This window comes from Crassostrea angulata, chromosome 2 (assembly GCF_025612915.1).
Source record: "Crassostrea angulata isolate pt1a10 chromosome 2, ASM2561291v2, whole genome shotgun sequence".
Taxonomy (NCBI): Eukaryota; Metazoa; Mollusca; class Bivalvia; order Ostreida; family Ostreidae; genus Magallana; species Magallana angulata.
The window spans coordinates 9318040-9333241 of record NC_069112.1 but is presented as its reverse complement, the minus strand read 5'-3'; the positions used below and the strand labels follow the sequence as shown (position 1 = coordinate 9333241).

Genomic DNA, 15202 nt, shown 5'->3' with positions numbered 1-15202 from the left:
GAACCAGCATAAATAATCCATGTTTGTTTGCTATCATCAATTCAAAACCGCACATTTAACAGATATCTTATTACATTTCAATACCGTAGACCAGCCCTACATTCAATATCCATTAGTTATCAAAGTACTGAGAGTTCTGAAAGACGGGGTCTTGAAAGTTTGAATTTGTAATTGTCCTTGATTTTCTCGAATATGCTTCCAAAAAATATGAGTTTGAATTAGTTGTTTCAATCTACTACATTAAATTGGCTTTTTTGCAATTGTCTGATAATTTGTCTAAATTTTACTCAATCCCAGCCTTCTTAATTGAAGAAAATGGACACAACCGTATTTTATGTAAACTAAGACCCCATGGAAAAAATTAAAACATTACTACTAACCGGGAAAATCAAACCAACTATATTAAGCTTGATAATTTGAATCATTAGATTTATTCAATTGTGTGGTTTAAGGAGGCCGACTTTAGTTAGAGTTATCGCTCTTTGCGCATCTTGACGCGCATGTATGCTTTCCGGTTGTTGCATATCAGTTTGCATATTAATAAATCAAATTAAAAGACTTAACATACCTGATATTACATATTTATTTATGTTATACAGTGAAAATTCAATTTCTATGCATTTTAATATATAATTATAGATTTCTTTAGTTTCGCGTTTTTTACGACATGCGATTGCCCATTTTTGACATTGTTTACATCAGACGACTGTCAGCTGTCAAAAATGAGAGTCAACGGAAAATTTGCCAAAAAAAGAGAAGCAAATCGAAGTAAGGCCAGACAGACACATGTTTTAAAGGCCCGTTCATGTAGGCTATCTGCTGCTGTTGTTGCACATGTTTCTGAAAATATTCCAGAGTTGCCTTCTACTTTATCTACACCGGTTGCTGGCAACGCTTCGTCTTTTATATCATCAGATCATTCTTATACAAATTCTTCGTCTTTTGATTTTATTAATGAGACCTTTTTCTCAGGAAGACTTCGGCCGATTTCAAACACACGTTTTGTAGTAGATTTACAGACTTTATTCGATAACATGAAATGCAATTACTGTGACTTGGAACTTAAAATGAAAGATGCTGTCGGTGTTCTTCCTGCTGGAATCACCGGTCACTTAGTTTTTAGATGCTACAGCTGCTATAGATATGTAAGAACTGCCATGGGAAAAGTCCATAGGGCACACTACCAGAATAGAGGACCACCAGTCTTTGATGTCAATTCCAAACTAGCAACTGGTAGGTCAGACTTCTTCTCCTATCTATAACTGTATCTATAAATGTACAGTCAAGGGACATAATTATTCGCCACCTGTGCGCATATAGCGTTGCGTTTTCTCGCATGGTCCATAAAGTAGGGTTCTGCGCTATAAATAAACACAGCATATTCCCTTTCTAATTTTAACTTTGTGATGTAATACTAAAATTGATGACGTATACACAGGATTTTTGTCTACTGCTGTACTGTTTGTCGGTAAAATTAGACCAAAACAATATGGGTCGAATGGAAAAGAATTATGTACGAACGCCAGAAATATGATTGTAAAAGCTTATAGAGAAACCAGAAACACATCAGACATGGTTAAAAATAAAAAGAACACTGGAAACCCGTGCCGAATTCATTAACAAAAAACAGCAACTCATGGCGAAAATTCGGATTGCCTGGGAAAATATACCTACCGCTTATATTGAGGACCTTTATTCGACCATTCCTGGAAGGCTAATTGAAGTTTTAAAGATGAAAAACAATCTAACAAAGATTGAGGTAAGATAGGCATTTAATAAATTTTTATTAGATCCTAAATATCAAGGTGCGCGATACTCGAAGTCCGGCGGCCATTTTGAAGTGGCGAATAATTATGTCCCATGACTGTATGTACAAGACTTCACATGGAGCATAATTGTACATACTATTGATAGGGGAGTTATATTGTATGAATGATATTCTAGAACAAATACTGGTTATGAAAATTTATAGTAACTCTGAGTAAATATTTATGATGTAGGCTATGCCTGTCCACTTCTCAAAAGAGAATAGATTCATAATTAGTAGCAACATACTTTTAGGTACATGTACACACGACATTGTTAATAAAATGACATATCAATGCATTGCCGCAGTCGAGCAATGGTACTTGAAATTGGTGAGAACTGGTTACATGCCAGTGTAGTTTAATTACACTTGCTGATCTTAAAAATATATGTAGTCACAGATTCCTAATTAATGTATTGTTTCAATAGATTACATATGTTTTCATTCAAATTTCCATGCTTTAATCATGCAACCTTAAACACTCCTATGGGGTCTACTTGTAATAGGGTGTATTTTATGATGATAATTACATTCATGCATTATTCGTATTTCATCATTATAATCATAATCATCCTTACCTACACTTCATCTATATCTTACATGTACATGTTCCATAGTTAGTATCTCTAGAACCCCCTGTCTTTTATTTGCCTATCATTAGTAATCATTATTTATTTATTCTAGTACGTGGCTTCTGATATTTTAATTATTTCCTTATGCCATTTCACCTGTATGGTCACTTTCATGCATGTGGACATAATCAAGTGGGTTATATTATAGCCAAAAGTAACTTTCCCCACTTTAATTAACTGAGTAGTCTTTTTGACAGACCAAGGCTAGGCTTCTTAGGAGCTTAGGAGAAAGACCTGTTTTCAACAAGGGACTGTTTATTTCACTTTATATTTGAACATTTTGGAGAGAAGTTGGTTATATTAAGCAGTACCATATTTAGCAGCTATTAGCATGTGAAACCTTGTTCCATAAACAGGGATTATCCCTCGAAATAAATAGAACCCTATCAGTGGAATTGTTTTCTTTCCTCGGGACAACCGGCTATATTACATACTTCCCTGCTGCTCCTATTCCAATTATTTTCCCTTATTTCTAATTAAAATCAGATGGTCTAAATTTACAAAGTGATGATTTTTAAGCAGACTATGTATATGCCACAGGGTTGACAGATGTGTGACTGTCACCCAGTCAATATATCAGGTCTCAATACATGTAGCTCAGTGGTTAAATTAGACCGCAGGCACAGTACATCAGAGGCCCTGGGTTCAATCCCAGTTGAAACTTGACTTTTCACCACCTGTTAAATACAAGTTAACATGTATATTCTATATTCATGAAAGTTATTGTTATGGTTATTTCACTATACTTACAAACTGCCAAACTATTTACTTCTGCCATGCATGTGATTTTGCCACTGTAAGTGATTTGCATTGTTGAAAATACCAGAAATGGCAGAACTTACTCCAGAAATGATATAAAATAGTATATTTTGAATTTTTGATTTTGATTTTGATTTAAATAATTCAAAAATAATGTACTATCAAACACCTTTACATTAAAAATGGGTGGTTTTTAATTAAATCATGAATTGACATGATTATTATTATTTTTTGGTACAGTAGATGATGATAATAGTTATGCTTGATTAAATGACAAAATCTTTTAAAATCAATTACTAATTATTAAATGTTTAACAGAATTGGAATATGTCCCAGCTATAATCTTTTGCTATTCTGGACATATACATGCATGTATATATACAGATCTATATTGATTGTACTCTTTTTCTCTTTTAGCAATTCATCACAGTGGTATTGGACCTACTCAGGCTAACAACTTTTTGACAACACTTAATCTTCCTTTTGTCAGTTCCTTTTTATTTCAAAAAAGGAGTCAAGAAGTGAGTGACACATTCCAGAAAGTAGCTCAAAGCTCAAATGATATGGCTTTGCAGAAGGAAGTAGAGATGACAATTAAATATGGTAAATTCATGTTGTGCAGTTTATCAAAAAAAAAAATTGACATCTTTTTCATTTCCCAACAAATTGAATGTGGAGTGTGTGAAAATAGCAAATATTTGAATAAGACAGTTGTTTTTTTCTAGGTGACACTGCAGGCCATGTTGGTCTAGGCTGTAAGATAGACACGCCACAGTTAGCTGCAACAGAATCAGCTCATCACTGTAAGGAAGGACCTTTAATGGGTAAACATAGTATTTTGTGAAATTCATTTGAGATCCATATATGACACATGACTGCATTTAAAAAACTGCCATAAATTAATTGAATTAGCTGAATTATTTAAGCATGGATGCATGTATATGTCTCTGGAGGATGTGAAAATAGCAAATATTTGAATGAGACAGTTGTTTTTTTCTAGGTGACACTGCAGGCCATGTGGGTCAAGGCTGTAAGATGGACATGCCACAGTTAGCTGCAACGGAATCAGCTCATCACTGTCAGGAAGGACCTTTAATGGGTAAACATAGTATTTTGTGCAATTGTTAAATTGCCTTAATTCTTGTCATTTCAGATCCATATATGACACATGACTGCATTTAAAAAACTGCCATAAATTAATTGAATTAGCTGAATTATTTAAGCATGGATGCATGTATATGTCTCTGAAGGATGTGAAAATAGCAAATTTTTGAATGAGACAATCGGGTTTTTTTAGGTGACACTGCAGGCCATGTGGGTCAAGGTTGTAAGATGGACATGCCACAGTTAGCTGCAACGGAATCAGCTCATCACTGTCAGGAAGGACCTTTAATGGGTAAACATAGTATTTTGTGCAATTGATAAATTGCCTTAATTCTTGTCATTTCAGATCCATATATGACACATGACTGCATTTAAAAAACTGCATAAATTAATTGAATTAGCTGAATTATTTAAGCATGGATGCATGTATATATGTCTCTGGAGGATGTGAAAATAGCAAATATTTGAATAAGACAGTTGTTTATTCTAGATGACACTGCAGGCCATGTGGGTCAAGGCTGTAAGATGGACATGCCACAGTTAGCTGCAACAGAATCAGCTCATCACTGTCAGGAAGGACCTTTAATGGGTAAACATAATATTGTGTACAATTCATTTTAGATCCATATATGACACATGACTGCATTTAAAAAATTGCCATAAAATTGAGACTGAATTATTTTAAGCATGGATGCATGTATATGTCTCTGTGCTTTAATTTGACACATGACCCATGCAAAGTGTTCAAGTTTAGATTTTATCACATGACTGTATAAATTTGACAGACTGCAACTCTGTAGCCTCTGCTCCTGATATCCATATCCCTGGTATAGTTGCTTCTGCAGATGGAGCATATCAAAAAAGAGGGTCTGGAAAATGTCACAACAGCCTGTCAGGTATGTTTTTAGCACAGCAAATCTAGATCAGTTATAAAGACAGGCTTAAAGTTATTTGCATCATTTTATGAAAGTTTAAAATGTAATGTCCCAAAAATGCATTAAGTAAGCAATAAATAAAGTGAATATATTATCGGTGTCATACAATATTTTGAACCCCGTGATATATTTAACCTGGGTTCAAAATATCGCTGCAATATATTGACCCCCCCCCCCCCCCATAAATATTGAACCCTGGGTTCAATATATATGGCCGCGATATTTTGACCCCCCCCCCTCCCCCCGCTTCCCTTTGGAGAGGGGGTTCCAAATATAATGGCTGCAAAATCTTGAAAGGGGGTTTAATATATTGTGGCCATAATATTTTGAACCCCTTATCCAATAGCAATGAAAATCAGAAGGGGGGGGGGTCAATATATCGCGGCCATAATATTTTGAACCCCTTTTCCAATGGGATATGAAATAGGAGAGGAGTTCAACATATTGCAGTCGTAATATCGCATAATATATTGAACTCGGGTTCAATATATTTTGCGGTATCAAAACATTTTATGACACCGGGAGAAGTAATTATGACCAATTTTTTTTAAAAATAATTTCTAGGTACAGCAACCCTTATCGGGAAGAACACAGGAAAAGTGGTTGCTGCTACAAGCAGATCCAAAAGATGCAGAATTTGCTCCGCTGCTAAGAAAAGAAGAGTCACTCCCAGGAAACACAAGTGTGTCAGAAACTGGACAGGCTCAGCAAAGTCAATGGAGGCAGATATGGTGGTAGATATGCTGAAGACTGTTAAAGAAAAAGATGCCACAGTGGTTACGTTAATTGGCGATGATGACACAACAGGGTTCCAACGGGCAAGAGAAGAAGTTTTCAAAGAGATGGAAAAAGTCAGCGATTCAAACCATGTAAAGAAAAATATTTCTAATCAGCTATTTAAGTTAAAGGAAAAATAAAAAGAGATGTCCGTGAAAATCATCAATGCTCTCATCAAGAGCTTTGGATATATGTTGGCGCAGTCAAAAGGGTCTGTTGACTTGATACAAGATAATGTAGAATCAGTTGTGCATCATCAATTTGGCGTTCATGATAAATGTGGAGCATGGTGTAGAATGAAGACTGATGGATCACGCAAACACAAGAATTTGCCTTGGGGTGCTGACCTGAAGAATGAACATCTTAAAGAAGACATTTTAAAGATCTTCAAAAAGTTGGACGTACAGAAACTAAGCAAATTAGACAGCACCAATCCAAATGAAAGTTTCAACAACATCCTACGTTCAAAAGCACCCAAAGACAAACATTACAGTGAAAGCGTCAGTCTACAGAACAGGCTTGCAGCTGCTGTTTGTCAAAAAAATGAAGGCTACAGTTACGTTTCCAAGGTATAAAGTTACATGTTTTTGCATGCTTTAAAATGAGATACATGTACCTATATGAATCCTATTTTGGATTTGATTGATCCTATAACTTCAATTTCCCTTGATTAGATAAATGAAGATCTTAGACTAAGTCCAGGAAATGCTACAACAATGTGTGCTCGGTTAAGAGATAAAGATGTAGCACGAAAACGAGATGTTTGTAAAACAAAGAAATTCAAAGTAAGTATGTTCAATAACTGTTAAAGGCACAACACATAAAATGAATGATGTAACTACAATTAGAAGGAAAGAAATGTTTTCTCTCTTGATGATGTTTTTTAGAAACATCTACCTGTAACTTTTTAAACAGCTTAGAAGATTGCAGTTGAAGAGTGACCGAGGTCTGGAAACAAGAAGTGCTGAAGTCAGAGAAGGAGATACTTACAGTTCCGATATCATGGGTATGTTTGAAATAAAGTCTTAATGCTATACCAATAGATTTCCATCTACTAGTAGAGAGTTTTTACCAACAAAAAGAACGTTAATTCTACCAATAAAAAGATTTCAATTTAACCAGTTTGCTGGTCCACTATAAAATTTGATGGATTACTCAGGGTTGTCTCAAAAATTTGAAGTAGAAAGAAGAAATAAAAAAGTAAAAGGGGGGGTCTAGCTTATAGCTAGATGTGTTTGAAATGCAATAATATCCAGGTAATTAAGGCCCCCCGCCCCCAGTCTTGGAGACAACCCTGGATTACTACATCACAACTAATCAATATTATATAGTTTCATCTTTAATATATGTATGTTACAGAAATAGCTGAAGCAGTGCAATTAACATAAATGGGAATGGTTGCTCTTTGAAATTATACTTGCATCTTTATATATATAGAGTTGTTCCAGAGTTATTCCCCCTATCTCTTATATTATTGATTTTATATAGGAAGTTGAATGTGTTTTAACAGATGGAACGAAAGAACTTGACACCAGAAGAATTCCTGAAATTGGAACAGAACCAAAATTCGTTTACTTTGATGTGGAGACAACAGGTTTAGGTGATTATTTATTGTTCTCACTGTAAAAATAAGATTTCTACAAGTCAGTGTTCACTAGCAATACCCCGACACTGATGTGATAGTTGCTGAGAAAACTGTAATGGAATTTGGTATGACAGACACACAGATAAACAGGAAGATATAATTGACGTCAGATTCATACAAAATAAAATGCTATCATATGGCATGCATAAACAAAAAGTGTGCTAAAATTTTAAGTGTCTGCAAATAGCAGCTAGTTGTTGAAAAAACTGTGACCAAAATTTTTTTACAGATACACAGACAGACACAAAGGTAAAACAGTATACCACCTATACCTCCTATTAGCATATTATCAATTGATAGATGTATTCTAAATTTTACAGCAAGGACTAGTTCGATTACCCAGATATCTGCTGTTTGTGGGGAAGTGGTGTTTAACGAATTTGCGACTCCCAAAGAACCAGTATCGGATGAAGCAGAGGCTGTAACTGGAATTAGCTTTGATTTTCACTCTAACCAAATGACACAGCATGGTGTGGAGAAAGAACACAAGCATACAATGAATGTTCTCCTTGATTTTATTGATTTTCTTAAACTATTTGGCCACAATATTATTTTAGTTGCTCATAACTGCAGAAATTTTGACTGTATCATTTTGTATAATCAGTTACTACAAAACAACCTTTGGAAATATTTTTGTTCATTTGTCATTGGGTTTTCTGATACTTTGCCTTTTTTCAAGCAACTTTATCCAGAATTCCAAAAACATAATCAAGCAACACTTGCTCTTGAAATATTAGGTGAGAAATATGCAGCACATGATGCATTGGAAGATAGCAAAATGCTTCAGAAACTTGTCATGGTAACTGGATCAGAAAAAATGCTTTGTAGTACTTTTTTCTTTAGTGTTTGTCAAATTACAGCTCATGGGGTTCAATATGCTTCATGTACAAATTCAATATCTGTGTTCAAAAAATGTTGTGTCGAAATCAATTGCGAAAAAAATTTTGGATTCATCACTTAATTATGACTGCCTTGAACTAGCATTTACAAGGGATGGGTATGATGGTTTATATGCTCTCTTGAGTGAAAGGAACATTGCGACGGGTAAACCCCGTGTTTCTAAATGCCACAAAATTATTCAGAAGTTGGTAGATTATTTTGCGCAGATTAAACTTGTGTAATTGCAATATTGTGTGTATACAAGCTTGGCACAAAAATGCCTTTTGTGTTAATTTATTTAGGTCCAGTTCAAAGCAAGTAAAAGGATATTTTAATTTATGCGATTCTATAAGATGTTTGTATCAGACTAGAAAACCTGTCCTGATTCTAAACACTGTGAGTGCTGCTGACTGAGCAAAGTTTGGACAAACATTTTACATTTTCAGCTGAGCAATGGGGCCCCTAGGTGTCTTGCTCTATGATTTGTATGGTGAGTGGTAAATGTACTGATAATTTGTATAATAAACCATAAGATTTGGCACAGGATGCTTAGCCTAGTAATTTGCTAATAATACAGGTTTGCAATTGTTTATCTTAATTATAATTTCTTTGTAAAGAATATTTATGATTCACAGCTATAGTGTTTATCTTCTTGAAAAACATTGTGCATTGCTAAAAGATATACTTGCATTGATTTGTGTAGAAGTAAGTGGATGTGTTTGATGTTTGACTTGTTGTGATTTTTCAAAAAGATTTAGCCCTGTCATGAATCTTTACATGTTGTTTTAGCTAGACCAAAAAAGTATGAACTGATCATCTGATACATGTAATAAATGGTTTTAATGTTGGTGTACTAGTATGTTTCATATCCATTTATTCAAGATTGTAGGTAAATCTTTATAGACACCATATAAAGAAATCAGTTTTTGAGATGTCACATTGGATTTTGAAAATTGCATGTACGTATTTCTGGCACTTGTGATGCTGCTTTGGGCAACATTAGATCAGTCAAATTTACAGTATTCTACATTAATAGACTGACAGCTTAGTCAAATACATTTATTCCAAAACTACCTGGAAATATCCTATAATTGAATCCAAAATTTATCTTGCTTATAAGTTTTATTTTAAATCAAGAATATCTGGTATTTTTAGTAAGCTCTATGAAGTTTCACTGTGGTCTTGAAATGAATAACATTTTGCCAATTGAAATATCTCCAGTTTTGAGATGACCCCTGTAAGGCATTTCTGTCTTAATTCTCTCATTTAGCATCAGTTTTGGACATATCAGCTACACTTATCATTTATTATAATCTCAACTTCATATATACCTTTTCTGGTATGAAACTATTTTAACATCATAGAAATACGGAAAGATTTATCTATTTTGAGGTTTTGAGATGCCCCCTTTGAATAAACAGTGAGTAGATTTATGTGTTTCTAATACATATTTGATAAACATTCTACTATTAACTATTACATGATACAATTAGGGCAAAAAGTCTACGGCCATTTCTATGATTAACATCGAAAAAGTGTGAAAACTTTTTTTCATTTTTCTGTAGACCTTGGTAAATGAAGTTGTATTTTGAGTCAGTCCCTAAAATTTTACACCCAAATTATTGAAAATTTTTCAATATTTTCATGATAAGGTTGTTGATTCTAAATAAGAAATCAAAGATTTTATAATATGTTCAATGTACGCTCTGAAGTTTCACTGATGTCTTGAAAAATTAATTTTTTTTCCAAATATATCAAGTTTTGAGATGACCCCTGAAAACCATTTAAGCATAATTTTATGTACTTTAGCTTCAGTTTCAAAGATATTATCTATGCCAATCATTTACGAAAATTTGAATTCTTAGTCCTTTCTTATTATGGAAGGAAATCACTGACAACCCTGTGGAAATATGAAAAAAGGGTCAATTTTGAGGTTTTGAGATGCCCCCTTTGAAAAACCAGACGGTAGATTTTTTTGTTTCTCACATATAATGATCAATACACTATTAAGTATCATATATATCAATTTAAGCAAAAAAGCTATTGTAATATTTTTTTAATTTGCCTTGAAGTGTGAAAAAATGGCAATTTCCTATATAAACCTAATTTATAGTAAATTAAGCGATATTTTGAGACGGTCCCTAAAAAATACTCAGACGGTAGATTTTAATGACCCTTTGCATACTCGTAAGACTTGGTCTAAAAGACACATAGTAAAAAAAGAAAGAGTTTTGCTATTGTAGTTTTTTCACAAAAAAACCCAAATCGGCCTCCTTAAGAGAAAATTAATAATTCTTACGGTATCCGTTATACAAGGTTTATGAAAACCCCGAAAACTCTCAAACTGCTGAATTAATGAACAAGGTTAATATTTGTATACCGATAACACACACAGGCACCTGACGTTAGAAATATTTCTTTTTACAATAGGATTCCAAGTACTCTAACAATAAAAAGGTTTGTCACGGTCGCCATTTTGAAATTTTAGACCGACTAATCTGACAAGATATTCTTGAAGCGATTCATGCAAAATTTATAGGCAAAAATAAATCCATTCGCCACTTACTACTTTTTCGTGTAAATTATTGCATCACCTACACGAATTACGATAAAACCGTTCCGTTCTTTAAAAATCATACTCCGAAAATCAGAGACATACATATCAGAAATTTGCAACCCCGCCATTAGCGTGTAAATGTTACGGGACCAACCTTACTTTGAGAACTACAAATGCAACAGCAATCATGTATAAGTAATTAAATTTGAAACTGATAGTGAACATGAACCTGTAAATATGTTTAAGCATGTTTTATTTATGAAACATCTACAAAAAAGTTAACTCTTTTCTTAGCTTTAAAATTACTTTTTTAAAACTTCTTGACTTTTCACAAAGTAATGGTATCGGTAATGCATTAATTACTTTACTCATGTAATGGTAATGCAATGCATTACTTCAAGAAAATTAAGTAATGGTAATTTAATGCCCTAATCCATGAAGAAATGATAATGTAATGCATTACTTTACAATGTAATTCACCCCAAGTCTGATTCCAACTAAGCCGGACAACATGAACATTAACAATTAACTTGGTTCTTCAATCGATAAGATTGTGTATTATATTTGATCTATTGGTCTTCCAAAATTTATAATCTATATAGATTTTACTTACACTACATTGTTCAACATTTGAATTCATTTTTAATTAATTAATTAAAGAGCCAATGAACTAGAAAGCAAATTCAGACTTGTTTTTATTTTTTATGTAGAAAAATTCCTTTAGAGACGAACAGCAGCCATACCGCAGGTAGACTGGAAGCCAATGAAACATCTATTTAATATGTAAGACATCTGTGTATAATCCGTCCTAATTTTAACTTCGGCTTGCGCAAGAAGTTCGGTAGTATTCTAGTGAAAGAATGTCAAAATAAAATTCACAATAAAATTTCACAATTTCAAAAATGGTACATTGCGTTTGGGAACAATACATTCGTTCAACCTTCAACCTTTTCTATTGATTAATGAGCTCGAACACCAACTGAATCGTCAACGGCGGTGTGCATTCAGTTACGCAACTCAGTCCACATTTGAACCCGAGCAGGAATATTTTGATCAATAAAACTATTTGTTTATTTTCTAAATAGAATTTAGTTTAAACACAGAGGACTTAAAAAGATTTAATGCGTGTTTTTAAAATACATATTTAATGATATGTATGCAAACTTACTGCACTAGTTTCTTACGCGTAGACTCAATTCATGTGTTCTAAGCGTGCCCTCCGGTTTGAGACTTCGGCTGACAGTAAACCAATAGACGGGGTCATGTGACCCCGTCTAAAAATGAGAATTTAAAAAATGGGGTGTCTCTATTTTTGTAACATTCGTGGGTAGCCTTTCCCTACGAATTTTCATTCTCGACAACACAATAAATTTGAAAGAGTTAGTTTTCTCTCTAAATCTAAAAACCAACGCATAAACAAAATTACATTCCCATGAATAAGCAAAATTAGCCTCTGCGAAATTAATTATTTTCACAGGAAATGGTAGTTGGGAATTAAAAGAGATGAACAGTGAAGGAAACAAAGCTGTTGTATTAAACAACCACAGGGCGAAAAACAATCTTTAAGCAAGTCCTTAAAGGTAGTGTAAAGGTGGCGTAAAGGTGGCTTAAGGGATATACAATCTTTAAACCACCTTTAAGTCACCTTTAAGCTGAGCTTATAGGTCCTTAATGTTCAAACTTCTTTAAGTCACCTTTAAGCCATCTTTAAGCCATCTTTAAGTGCCATTTACGCTCCATTTAAATTGTCTTTAAACCATCTTCAAGTTCCCTTTAAGTCAAGCTTGATCAAGCTGAACAATAAAAATATATATTAAATGCAAAATATCTTTTATAGGGATGGGAGGGGGTCATCCGAGTGATAATATAATTTCCAAGGAAGAAGGGGGGGGGGTGTTCCAGGCAGTTTTAATTGTCGCTCCATTAAACACAGATCGCTATCATCAACACCGCTCCGATGGACACGGATTGCCGTTATAACATTCTTTATAATTATTTTTGGGTTTCAAAATTATTGTAGGGGTGAGCGCAGTCTCTGTATCTTAATCTGTGCATGAAACTAATTAAAGTATGTTTGTTTCCTATTATAAATTAATCGGTAAAATATCTCTCTCTCTCTCTCTCTCTCTCTCTCTCTCTCTCAGTTCATCCGGTTATTAAACAAAATAAAGATACTGAACCAAAAATGCATGATTTAATTTGTTAATCGGTTTAAGGTTTGTATTTTCTTTTCAATTTTCATTATATCTAGGTCTAACTCTAGATCTGCTAGATACAAGTTAAATATGAAAAGACTCTAAACTGCCTTTGTTATATCGGGCAGGATATTACTGCTTTGTATGTCTAGACATAGTTTTGTTCGTTTGTGTATATCTAATTTCAGTCTATTGTTTGTCCAACTTAAGAAAACCCCTGGAACTAACACAGATTATACAAGATATACACAACAGTTGTGTCGTGTGCCCAGGTGCACGTTTGTGTATATCTAATTAAAGTCTGTTGTTTGTCCAACTTAAGAAAACCCCTGGAACTAACACAGAATACTAAGTATACAAGATATACACAACAGGTGTGCCGTGTGCCCAGGTGCACGTCAGGGTTTCTAAAGGCGTTGAATCTTAGTATGTAAGAGTATACGATAAGTCTAGTGAATAAAAGTTAATTTACATTTGATTTGTAATTCATTTTCAAAGTATTATTTCCTAGCTCTGGGTTTCAAAAATATTACGTCTACAAATCAACGATACATGTATGTAAGAGTAAAATCATGAGGCTAATTAATTAATGTACCGGTGATCGTAAATAGGGGTTAATTATTTAAATATATGTGTAAGGGTAAATATGTCACATACCCAGCCTGGTACATCTTACAATTGTATGTACAAGTGTATGTATACATCATTTGCAATTGCCACATGCAGTAAATACGTCACTGGTAATTGGTAATATTGTTTGTTATAGAATTGATAGTTTAAAATCATGTATACAATTAAATATTTAAACATACTGGAACGGCGCCGCGATCATGAAAACTTGGAAATTGCGGGAAATTGAGCAAATACACTAATAGTTTCAATGCATTTAATAAAAGAAATGATTTCATTTTGTTCTTACATTTTTATAGCGATAAATTAGATGAAGGTATATCTACTCGGTTTAATTTTTTTAACTAAGAAAGCCTACTAGTGAGCCTAACGGTTTCCATTTAGGTATAATATATTTTTGTTCACTGAAGACCAAGTTCCGTATGTCATTCTAAATACATGCATGCATGTAATTCATAAATTAGATATAATTGATTGTTACAAACTGAATGGTTTGTCAGAATCTTTTCAAGTAAACACATTCAATACATTGATGCAATATCCACTGGTATATAGGATATAAAAAACACCCGTAAATATGTAAGTTATCGTGGCGCAGAGGAAGACGGTGATGCTAGTAAACAAAGTGTCCCGGGTTCAATTCTCGCCGTGGGCGGTTTTTTTCATATTATTTTCTAGATCAAAAACCGTTTTTAATACCTTTTCTTTTATAAAGTTGATACATTTTGTTGGTAAATTAAGCACAATATTGAATTAAATTTTTTTAATAGCTAAAAGGTGGCTGGCTTAAAGGTGGCTTAAAGGTAGCTTAAAGGTGGCTTAAAGAAGTTTGGACATTAAGGACTTATGAGTTGTCCTTAAAGGGGGCTTGAAGATAGTCTTTAAGCCATCTTTACGCTTTCTTTAAGCCACCTTTAAGCAACACATATAGCTTAAAGGTGGCTTAAAGTTATTGCCATATATCACATGTTGTTTAATAACAGCATGCCTCACGATACGTAAGTTCAAGATTTCAATTAAAGATGATACGTTAGTTCTAAATTTGAAAAATAAATATCTCCAAAAATATTGATGTAAAAATCTTGGCATGTTCATTTAATTACAACATTGTCTTACTTTTACCTTACTTGAATTTTCAACAAATGCAGACCCATGCGCAACAATTTGGGTGATTGTATTCGCCATAGGTGTCCACGAGGACTTCACTGCATAGATCGTATGTGTACGTGCCTGGATTATGGCGGTGAATTTTTGTTTTCTTTAGCCGTCAAAATGATTAAAA

General features: G+C 33.7%; 1 pseudogene; it reads left to right on the top strand.

Annotated features, from left to right (window-relative positions):
- Window positions 1-461: 461 nt before the first annotated feature.
- On the top strand, window positions 462-10196 carry LOC128173033 (uncharacterized; annotated as a pseudogene).
- The last annotated feature ends 5006 nt before the right edge of the window (window positions 10197-15202 follow it).